The sequence below is a fragment of the Fukomys damarensis genome, unplaced genomic scaffold, assembly GCF_012274545.1.
Source record: "Fukomys damarensis isolate Sample0158 unplaced genomic scaffold, DMR_v1.0_HiC HiC_scaffold_8, whole genome shotgun sequence".
Lineage (NCBI taxonomy): Eukaryota > Metazoa > Chordata > Mammalia > Rodentia > Bathyergidae > Fukomys > Fukomys damarensis.
The window spans coordinates 13,522,301-13,534,778 of NW_022900920.1; positions in this window are offsets into that span (position 1 = coordinate 13,522,301).

Sequence of the window (12,478 nt, forward strand, 5' to 3'; positions counted from 1 at the left end):
TCTTTATATCCACACACCAGACACCTATGGTCAGGACCAGCATGGCAGAGTGAGCAGGATCAAGGGCTTTAGAGCTCTTACTGCTGTTCTCAGCCAGTCAAGGCAAGCCAGCCCAAAACCAAGTTCACACAATGTGCCATGAACAGACCTTGTGAACTGACTCACCGTTGTGATTTTTCTCTTCTTGAGGTATCTATTACTTGGCAAAGAGTTTGTTTTCTGGAGCTGTGATTCTAAGCTTCATTTTGTACCATACCATTAAAATTTTCTGAGTGTTTGCTTGATTTGTGTTTATTGAAACTAAATTCATTAGGATGATGTGAAAATAGTGCTCACTGTTTACCAAATCGTGTTCTTGTTTTTTATATTTTCGTACATCATCTGTTCTCACTTGAATGTCGTGGAATTTGTTGGTAAAGTGCTATGCAGATGAAAACTGATATTTTAGTGGAGTTTTTTATTCAAATGAGCTTATAAGAATATCATACATTCAAGGTGTGTGATTTACCATTTGAATCAGAATTTGTATGGAGCTTGCCATGGCCTTGGAGAGTTGATGGGCCAAGGGACAGCTGAGTGCTGGGACTGCAGATGTGTACCGCTGTGCCTTGCTGTAGTCAGTGTTTTAACTGGTCTGTGAAAGTCCAGTTGTGGCCAGACTTATGTTTAACTTCAAGACTATGGAAACGAGAATTTTAACAGATGGATTTGTAGAGTTTTTGACATCTCCTTTTTGATTTGGCTCAACTGGTCAGATAACCCAGGGTTTTCATGCTCAGTTCTGGGGTGTACACTGTTGCTTCTGAGACATGAAGGCAGAAAGAGAGTTGGGAGGAGACGGCCAGATGTGAACTGAAGATCTGTGCTTCCCTTCCACTTCTGAGGGGACTTTTTGCTGGAGTGGCTGCACAGCCACCTCCAGGCATCCACCCAAGGCCCCATGGTAGTTCCTGCCAATAGAACGTGGGTGGGAATGTGTCACTTCCTGGCAGAAGCAGTTAAGAAATGTGTGCCTTATCCAGTTTTTCTTCTTTCAATTGTCAACTGGATATGGAATATCCAGCAGAGAATGCCTAGGGGCTGGAGGAGGATCCTGGGTCCCTGAATCACTGGAACACACCTGTGTGCCTGTGAAGAACACAAGCCTGATCTTTTTTTTAAAAATTTTTTTATTAATGCATGTTTTAGTACGTAATGATTATGTTCATCGGCAGTTGATACATGTATATAATGCATCTTAATTCTCTTTATGTCCCTTTGACCTCCCTCCATCTCTTGGTCCCCTTCCCGTTTGCAAAAGTATCTCCCTGTTTCCTATTACTTATCCTTTGATTCTTTCCTTTTTGTGATAAGGTATTAAAATTCTGTTGTGCTGAGCTGATACATCTTTCAGGTTTCTAAAGAAGATAGTATTACTATGACTAATACAGTGAGTCGGGGTAGTTGATGTATTTAGTAACTGATCCCAGTCACCCGCTGCCCCTTCCCTGTCTCATTTTCTGCTTCTTCATCTGCACCCCCATCTCTTTACCACCCTCAACCTCAAGGCTCTCACCAGTTGGTCCCTACACGTCCTATTTGTTCTCTGAGTCATGCAGTTGTGTTCCTCCCTTCTGTCCATTGTTTGGGAGGTAGGGGGGTCCTTACACTGCCATGTGCATCTACCTAAACACTTTAGGCTCAGCCAGTTGGCCCTGGAAATCTAATCAAACTTTGGAAATGTTGAAAAGCAAGCCTTGGGGCGTGACATGGCATAGTGTGGCAGGCAGCCTATGAAGTTCCGCTTGGTGGCCTCCTTCCTGGAGTATTAGCGGTGGCTGCAGTTGCTGTGTTCCAAACCCAACAGGAGGATCTGTCACCACAGTGAGCCTCTCTGTTCCCACTGGTAGCTCCAACCAGGGACAGCAGATTAAGATCCTCCCTGCCATCTTTCTGCCTCCTGGCTTTCTCCCCCCATGGGATTTCCCAAAAGTATCTTGTCTTGACTTATTTTGGAGGACTGGAGCTAACATACATTGTATTTAAAAAATAAAGTGAGCTGGAGGGACAGTGGCAATGAATTCCCTCCAGCAAACTGTCCAAACTTCTCTCCAGGTTGCCACTTTTCCATCCTATAAATTGAAGGGCTGTGCTTGGTGTTGTCAAGGATCTGTCCAGATGAAAGATACTTAGGCTGGACATTGTGCTGTACACCTGTAATTCAGCATGTGGGAGGCTGAGGCAGGAGGATCTCAAGTTTTGTACATAGTAAGACCTTGTCTCAAAAAAATGAGAAACAAGGGCCAGGGACTTAGCTCAGCGGTCCTGCCGCCTGCTGGGCAAGCACAAGGATCTAAGTTCAATCCCTGGTACCAAAAACAAAAAATAACAACAACAACAACAAAAAAACGAGAAACAAAACAGCAATAACAAGACATTTAGGATTCTATGAAGGGTTATACTTCTCTTCCTTTTGTCTTGCAGCACAGTGAATCTCTTAAATGTGCTTTTATCGTAGATCCCTGCCATATGAGTGAAGCGTCACTAATGAAAATGGAGTGGATGCTGCGTTGACCTTTTGAGTGTTCATGCACTATATTTTAACTGAGAAGTTGCATGTATTTTCTATACTTAATACTTTAAAAGCCTCTTGGGCAATACGAAAGTCTTGTGAATGTAGTCTGTATAACTTGCACTGGGAGCACAACTTCAGATCGAGAAGTCCCACTTTTAGAGGACACAGCATTTAATAGCAGCTGTGTTAAGGTCACGTGGCATTTACCAGCATGCCTCCAAATGGACCTGTGGTAATCGTTTTGCTCTTTGGGAGCTGCTTGGGACAAAAGGCTGTTCTGCCCCTAATGTGAGGGCTGGGGAGGGAAGGTTAGAAACCCTGTGTAGGCTGTTCTTTCCCTCCCTTAAAATCTTGTGGAACGTGCGTGTTGCAGATTTCACTGTCTAGGAGTTTTATTTCCACTGTGGCCCTTTTCCTGTACAGAGCTTGTGCTTCAAGGGCCTACATTAACACAAACGGTCTTGGACTGTCTTAGCCTTCTTGGAGTTCTGGACCTATTCATGGAAAGAGTGTGTTGCCTTCTTAGGTGCTGTGTGCAGGTTTTGGTTGGGTATTTGGCTCTCTCAGGTGTTTCTGTGGTCTGCATTCTGGTGTCACTGAAGAGTTCCCCAGCCAAGCCCAAGGCCTTGGAGTTTTCTAAGATTTGTAACTTCTAGCTGTGAAAGGGAAGGAGACCTGATCTCCAGTGAGCATACCTACAACTTCCCCAGGCTCTGCCCACCACACCAGCTTCTTTACCTAATGTTCTATTCAATGAATCCACCACCGTCCCTGTACCTTTTCACTTGTTAGTGGACACTTGGGCTGTTTTCTGCATTTGACTATTCTGAGTAAAGCTCTTATAGTCTTTCTTTCTCTTTCTTTCTGAGACAAGGTCTCACTTTGTAGTTCAAGATGGGCTCAAACTTCTGCGTGGCAAATCCTGCTTCCTCAGCCTTCAGAGAGCTGGGAGTATAGGTGTGTGCCACCATGCCTGTCTCACTTTGTAATCGTTCTTTTTTTTTAGCTTTAATTGAGTTGATTGGTACATTTTAGGGATACAGTACAGTTACATTCATTGTTGGGATCTTGTACCTCTACATGACAGGTCTTGATTCTCATTTTTTCCCCTTACCCCTGCCCTCCCTTCACCCCCTCCTCCCCTTTTTGTAATCATCCTTGAACGTATCTTTTTATAGACCTATGTTTATACTTTCTTGGGTACATTCTTAGGAATGGAATTGAATTAGAGTATTGAAATAGAGAATTGAACCAGAGTAGGTATATGTTTAGTCTTACGGTGCAGTCAATGGCCCTGCCCCAGTTCTGCAGCACTGAGCTACATCTTCATATCTTTTTAATTTTTATTTTGAGACAGTCTCTCACTAAGTTGCCCAGGCGACTCCAACTTGCAGTCCTCCTGCCCCTGTAGGCATGCACCCCATAATATCCAGCTAATTCAGAACATTATTTATTTACTTATTTATACATACTGGGATTGAACTCAGGACCTTGTGCTTTTGAGGCAAGCGCAGTGCCACTGAGCTAAATCCCCACCCCTAGAACTGTTTTATAAATCAAATACCAGAGTGTTGGCTTTCTGCTTGGGTGGTCCAGTGGGGTGGGAGGCCAAGTGGTTGGGGATTTTCCCCTTACCCCTGCCCTCCCTTCACCCCCTCCTCCCCTTTTTGTAATCATCCTTGAACGTATCTTTTTATAGACCTATGTTTATACTTTCTTGGGTACATTCTTAGGAATGGAATTGAATTAGAGTATTGAAATAGAGAATTGAACCAGAGTAGGTATATGTTTAGTCTTACGGTGCAGTCAATGGCCCTGCCCCAGTTCTGCAGCACTGAGCTACATCTTCATATCTTTTTAATTTTTATTTTGAGACAGTCTCTCACTAAGTTGCCCAGGCGACTCCAACTTGCAGTCCTCCTGCCCCTGTAGGCATGCACCCCATAATATCCAGCTAATTCAGAACATTATTTATTTACTTATTTATACATACTGGGATTGAACTCAGGACCTTGTGCTTTTGAGGCAAGCGCAGTGCCACTGAGCTAAATCCCCACCCCTAGAACTGTTTTATAAATCAAATACCAGAGTGTTGGCTTTCTGCTTGGGTGGTCCAGTGGGGTGGGAGGCCAAGTGGTTGGGGTCCTCTCCCCTCCCTTACACCTCCTCTGACAAGATGGGCCCGGGAATTAGCTGTTCTGGAAGACGGAGCCACGTCCTCTTTGTTTATAGATTTGTTTCTTGATTCCCTGGATATGTAGAATGACTGAACTTCCCCACCCAAGCTTCTATTCACTCTCTTCTCCCTGCCTCTAAACAGCTAAAATAGCTTTTTTAAAAAAAGAAAACATGCTCTCCAATGTCACACCGAACAAGTAAGTCCTGAGTGAGGTGGCAGGGCTCTCTGGTTGCTTCCTGGTATGATCCTGGTTCTTTTTAACAATTCTGTCCACCTTTTGGTGTTCATGACTGACGAGCTGATTTAGGGGCCTCATGAAGACCGTGCAGTAGTAGCACATGCATCTCTAGCTTGCCTTAGAAGTGTGAGGGCAGTGGTTAGGTAGGTGTTCTGGACAGGTGTCACTGGAGCAGCCCACACCATGAGCTGGGCTGTGGAGGAACCCAGCAGCTGGGTGTGCTGTTGTCTCTCAGCCCCCGGACACCACTGCCAGCCTTCCCAAGTCACAGGCTATTACTTCTAGAGGCATATTTTATAGGGCTCTTGGAGTATCCTCTTGAATGGATTCCATTTTACTTATTTATAACCTTCTGCTTTCGAGAAAGTGCTTTGAGGACACAGTGGATTGCTGTAAGAGAGAATGAGATCGGCAGAGGGACAGAGTTGATTAAAAAAAATGCAAATACAACAATAGTAAATTTCAAGATAGTTGCCATGAATAGAGTTATCTTTAGTGGGGCACCTCTTTGAGTTTAGGGTCTGCCAGGCTGCGCCCTTCAGCTGATCCTAAAAAGAAATTTTTATTTATTTATTTATGGCACTGGATATCGAACTCTGGCCCTTGTGCTTGTGAGGCAGGCAGTGGAACCACTGAGCTAAATCCCTGGCCCCTTTTTTTGTTGTTGGTTAAAATGGTCTTTTTTCTTGTTATTGGTACTGGAGATTGAACTTGGAACCTTGCACTTGCAAGACAGGCGGCAGAACCACTGAGCTAAATCCCCGGCCCCTGAAAAGAAATTTCTTGCCACAAGGAGACATTGAGGACTAGTGATGACCATGAAGCCCTCTGCCACAGAGTTAGATCCAGCATCCTTCCAGGTCAGGATCACACACCTGCTGCTCACACCTGGGAACCTGGGAAACAGCTGCAAGCACAGCGTCGAGGGACACTTTTGGGGAAGCCATTCTGTGAGGGGTACTAATGCGAATGATGACTTCTGATTTGGGGTAGAACCTGAAATACCTTGAGGGACTAGATCAGTTGGTATAGTACAAGTTCATTTTCTTCTAAAATATTATCTGTCTGAGCTGTGACCAACTGGGAGCTGAGGCCTATTGCCACTACACAGCCTTAGGAGAGAGGCTTGAACCTTGTGTCAGTAGCCTGGGAAAGAGATTAAAATTCTCTATTGATGTACAGGTTCTACTGAGCATGTGTGACTTTTGCACTGTTGCAAGTTGAATCATCATTAGTCAGGGACTTTCTGTGTGTGTAGGTCTTATAGGTGCATTATGTATATGTGTTGGAATGATCAGAACAAATGTTCTATGACAAAGGCAAAATACAGAAAAATTGACCCCTGAGAGAGAAAATGGTCTCTTCTTTGGGGTGAAGGCATGGGGAGTTGGGAGTGAGTGCTCCCAGCCTTCATAGTCAAGCAACAAATTTGCTTGAAGGGGCTGGCACCTGGCACTGCTGTTTTTTTGTTTGTGACTTTCTGCCTCTACTGTCTACATCCTCAGATCAGCCAGCTGGTGGGGGCTGACCCCATGGAGAGTATTTCCTGACCTCTCATTCCTGCCTGAGAGTAGGATTTGCTACCCAAGCAAGGGAATTTGCCAGAACCAAAGAAGAGAGAGATATCCTTTGCGTCTTTTGATTTCCCACTTTCTGGATTTCTTTCAAGCCCCAGTGACTTTTGAGAATCAGCACTGGTTGTTAAGTTTCAAGACTGCCTGTTTTAAAGTGGAATTAGGACTTGAATAAGAAAATCATGGTATCTTTGAGGTGACAGTCTTCTGTGCTCATGAGAAGTTCTAGCTCTGAGAGGCTGAGTGAATTGCCAGTCACCCAGCAACCCAGCAACCCCTTCAGTGAAGTGACCTAGCGCTTTCCCAGGCCACACTCTGTACCACAGTCCAGGTGAATGGCTTCCCTGGAGGGGTGCAGGGACAGGGTCCACCCAAGCCCAGCCACCACTTCCCAGGTGGAAGGTATCTGCTTTTGGGTATAAGGAGCTGACTACCTACTTCATTAGATTGGGAGAAATACCAAGAGATATACAGTGGCCTAAACTGGCTTCTGGTTAAGAGTTGTCCACTGCTGGCTCCAATATTATTATTTAATTAATTAATTATTTAGGTACCGGGGATTGAACTTGGGACCTTCCACTTGCAAGGCACGCAGTGGCACTGCTGAGCTAAATCCCCGGCCCTCCAATATTATTTAGATGTTGCTTCCTTGTTCCAAGGGCCAGTAGTTAGGAAACATTCACATTAGTCCCTCCCTCTCTTGATTTATTTTTGGACACTTGATGTGTGCCTGTTACCTATGATAAACTCAAGTCATTTGGTGTGTTCTTTCTCAGTATTGGCCAGTTTCAGTAGTAATGTAACGTATGTTTGTTGCTTATGAAAATGTCACTTCATGCCTCCCAATCAAAACAGTGGAAAAACAGACTCCAATGTTTTCTCCAGAGTTTTCCAAACATTTGAGATGTTTGCTTTCTTTGTGTTGCGAAGAGGAAGACTGGAGTATAAGTCTTAATCTGTCTCTCTTAAGCGTTTTAGAGGAAAGGTATCTGTGCTGTGTGTTTAAATATAGCATGGTGTTTGCTACTGAGATGGTGAATAAGCAGTTGAATATGTAGGTCATTGACTTATGAGAATGAGTTCGGCGTTGTCCTTGCATCTGATTAACGCTATCTTACACTTGGGCCATTGATGCTATGTCCAAATTGGGTTACACAGAGTTCAGTGAGCCATCTAGGAGGAAACTGGGAGAATCTGCAGAAGATACCTTTGCCCTCTTAACGCACTGGGAATATGGCTTGCTTTTGAGCCCTGTGATTACAGCCAGTGTCAGTCGGCACTAGCTGCCCCAGGTTTGTCCTGGGGAGAGACACCTCCTGCTGCATTTCTGAGCAAATCCATCCCAAGGGAGGGGGAAAGGGCCATGCTTAAATGGAGATAAATGCCAGCGGTGTATTTTAATACATTCTTGATTCAGAATGCACTGTTTGGAATTGCATATTTAAAAGGAAACTGCCATCCCCTTTTGAAGGTATGTGACATTTAAAAGATCTGTAGCAGGAGATTGGTTTGACAGCTTCAAATTATATTTGAAAGAGTTTTTCTTTTAAAAAAGAAAATGATTACTTCTATTTTAAATGTCATCACAAAGACATAAACATGTTTAATCAAATTATATATTTAATTTATGTAGAATATAATTTCTATTCGTGTGGAAGATGCACTGGTTATTTCTTCCACAGCTCTGAAGCTGAGCAGTGTTGGTGGTTGGAAAGCAGCTCGGTTCTTTGAGTAAATGGCCATTTAAGGATTTATAGAACCAAAAAATATTATTATTATTATTATTATTATTATTATTATTATTATTATTATTATTATTATTGAACTTTTAAAAATCTGTGCACATCACGGTGCATTTTGGGGAGGGGGCGGTATTTTTATTATCGTTGCTGGCAGATAGTAAGGATAAACTCCTGTGGAACAAATTGAAAGAAGTATGGCCCTGAAGACAATAAAAGCAGAAACAGGGAAGATATTCCCGCAGTTTTCTTCTTTTGGATTCTTTGACTCTGTGGGGAGTGCTTGGGAGTGCGAGCACTGCCAGCTGTCCTTAAAAGGGAGGCAACAGGGGATCTGGGAAGACACATGCAGGGCCACAGAAGACCTTTAGCCTGGTCCAAGAGCTGATGTGGAGTCTGCGAGCACCAGCCAGGTCCCCAAGCTGCTGGTAAAGCGCAGGGTGTAGCTGTAAGTCTGCTCTGGGGCAGGCAGCTCTCTTGACCCTGGTGATCTGCGAGGTCACTCCAGCTCCGGAACTTTCTTTGCATGAGCTGGGTGTTGGAAGCTGGTCAACTTAGCGTACAACTGTGTGTGTCAGCCTGGGCGATGTGGTCTATTCCAGCCTGCTGCCTGCAGTTTTAATTCAGCCAGGCTGGGTCAGGGAGTCCTACAGAGTTCTGCCCAAGAGTATTGTCCACTTTGTACTCACCCAGTATAAAGCTGCCCTGGGGCTGCTTTTCTCTCCTCCCCTCCCCTAAGGCTGTTCCACCAGGGAAGGTGCCCCCTCTTGGGTACAGCCTAGGGAGCCCTGGGCAGGCAACAGCTAGGGAAGAGAGAAATAGCCCGCTAGCCAGCCACACCAGTTTCCAGGAAAGAACTGACGTAGGAGGCGTCTTTGCCAGCTCCCGACAGAGAAGGTCAGGGTTCAGAGCTCTGCTGTGCCCTGGGGAGTTGGAGGACACCAATCCCAGTCTATGGCCTAGCTAGTGTCAACAGGACCAGCTTCTCATGGCTCCACCTAAGCATCACTCCACCAGAGAAAGCGATTGCCCTACTTACTAGTCAGCATGAACCAGACTACAGAAACCAAAACAATTGGACAAACCTATTGGCTGTTTCTTTAACGTTCTCATTTTAAAATAAACATAGAACCACATGCAGTTGAAAAAAAAAAAAGTAATACAGGGACATCTGAGATCCTGTACACTCTTTCCCTTCCCTCCCCAGTGGGAAGATCTTGTAAAACTATGGTAACAGTAACCTGGAAATTGACATTGATAAAATCCACTGATACTATTCTCATTTCCCCCTCTGTTGCCTGGATGCTCTTGAGTGCGTATTCTATACAGATTTATCACACATGTAGATTCCTGGATGCCTCATTCAGGAATATCCCCATTGTCCTTTCACAAGATGCATCCCCTTTAGGTGGCCAAGACAGTCCCTGGATGACATACACTGTTATGGGTGTAATTGGCTTCCAAAGCCCAGCTCTCTGAAAGAAAGTTCTGGAATTGGATTTTTGTCCCCATCCCAGTCCTGAGCCTGACAACTAATCTTTTTTCCATTTCTTAATTTTGTCATTTAAGAATATTCTGTAAATAGAATCATACTGTGTGTAACCTTTGAGATTGATTTTCCTCACCTTGCTTAATTCCTTTTGCAGTTCACTGAAATTTCACTGTCATTCGTTTCTGTGTGTGCATGAGTGGTGTTTTACGTCAAAGATTCTCAACCAGTCTCAAGTACTGGAATTCTGGATAAGAGGAAACCTATCATAGAGACCCGAGATTAGAAGACCCTTTTTTGTTTGGTGCCTGCAGGAATGGACTTTTTTATAGCCCTGGTGTAGCTTGTCCCATTTCCGTGCACCTGTCTGAGCAGATGTCAGTAGGGAGTTGTTTGCATCATGATGGTTTGGTTATGTTTTGAAACCAGCAGATGAACACCGTGTGAGTTTTTGTTTTGGCTTTTCTGAGACAGGGTCTCACTGTGTAGTCCATGTTGGCCTAGATCCTGAGTGCTGGGTTTGTAGATGTGTACCACCATACCTGCTCCCCTGAGAGCTTTGTTCATCTGTGTTGTGTGTTTTTGCATGTTGCATGTTGACTGAACAATGTGAAGAAACAAAACTTTGGATAGAGCGTTTTTGAGTCTCAATGTTTTGTCTATTAGCAGTCATGCTCTGAGAATGACATGTAGGGTGTGGGCCTGATAACACTTAATAAGCAGAGGCTGTGTCTGCATGGTTCTTTTGGCAGAAGTCTTGCAAACCACCATGGCTTTGGCATGCCCGAGTGAGAACTGTAAGATTACAAGTCCTGAGAATATAATTTCACAGTGAATATTTAAGCTGTCATCCTTTCAGAAAGCACTTTACACAGCATTTTGAGAGTCCATACATGCATATTGTTACACATTCGCCATGTGTGTGAGGACAGCATGAATGAGTTACTGCTGTCATGGACGGCCACACAAAAAGGTTGCCTGTACCTTCAAGTGAGTAATTACATATGTGTCTAGGTTAGTCCAGGACTCTTATGAATCGATAGATGTTTATATGTTCTGTGTGTTCTTCAGGGGCTCTACTACTTGATTTTGCTGAATGGAGATGTAAGTGTAGACAGTGCTGTCTGCTCTTTTTGTACTCGTTGATGAAAGAGCTAGAAAGTCCACTTGGTGGTGCTTGGGATAGGTTCTCTGGCTTTTCTCCCGGTACCAGATGCTTCTGGGTAAGAGACTGCAGCATATGTGTCGGGGACCATCACTACTGGGTGGTCTACCCCCACTGACCCCCTGTAAAGGGGTGTCTATCCTGTTGTAGGTGTCAGGAGCTGCTGGGGGTTTATTCCACTGTGAAGTGTTGCTGACAGTGTGTTAGGGAGTAGAAAGGACCTTGTTAAGACAATTTTCTTTGTTGTTGAGGCCCTGAGTGACCTGAGTTTTGGGTTCTCTATTTCTTTTTCCTCTTCCTTTTCTGTTTTTGAGACAGGGTCTTACTATGTCCTTCAGGCTGGCCTTGAACCTGAGGCACTCCTGCTCAGCCTCCCAAGAGCTAGGATAACAGGCTTGCGCCACCATACCTGGCCTTGGTCTCGCCATTTTTGCATTCTTGAATTTCCCTTCACTTAGGTCTTTATGGGCTTCATTGAAATCTTGTGTTTGCAGTTTCTTGGAGTGCTGGTCTCTGTTGCATACCTGGCCTTACAAATGAGTTTCTAAGAAGTACAATTTTGTTGTTGTTGCTGTTGTTGTTTTTGTACCGGGGATTGAACGTGGGTCCTTGCACTTGGAAGGCAGGCTGTAGAGCCACTGAGCTAAATCCCCAGCAGAAGTACAATTTTTTAAAAGTTAGGAATAGTGTCTGCACCTGTGCCCCCCACCCTGTACTGGACATCGAACTCAGGACCTTGCACTTGACATCCCCGGCCCCCAAGGATTAGTGTCCATTTTGCACCAGCTGCTACATTTGAAGGCAGTGATGGTCATCATTTTCTTTTTGTCCCCTTCATTTTCAATTCAAATCGCCCCTGAACTTTGAAGTTTGGGTGTTTAGTTTGAAATAAAATTTTGTTTTGTTTTTGGTGCCGGAGATCAAACTTGGGTTCTTGTGCTTGGGAGGCAGGTGGCAGAACCAGTGAGCTTAAATCCCCAGCCCAGTTTGAAATAAAATGGAGCACAATTTCCTTTAGGCTTGTTTTCTTCCTTGGACTCTGGATTCTTCAATTCATCTAGCCGTGTTAATAAAGCATTCATTAAACAACATGGCTAATATGGGATACTTCCAGTGTGCCAGGCTCCAGGCTGAGCACTTTACATGTAATATGACACCTGACCCCCACCTCAGCTCCTGGGGGAGGCAGGGAAAGCTGAGAGCTGCCACAATCCTGGGGTCACTTAGCCTAACCCCCACCCCCACACACACACTTAACCACTGCTTGGATTCCAAAGTTCTCAGCATAAAAATTGGTTTCTCTCTCTGCTATCAGAGAATTGATCAGCCAAACTAATTGTAAAGCAGGTATCCTGGTAAATGCCTTTTGCGACATCTAAAGGACTGTGAGCTCACTGGCTTAAGGGTCAGGTCAAATGGGAGAACTGGGTCTGAGCGGCCACTACCTGGCTGTGTTCATTTTACGCATCTTCACATCCCTGGTCAGTATTCCACATGTAGCCCATTGATCCACAGTGTTGAAATCTACAGCTGCTCACAG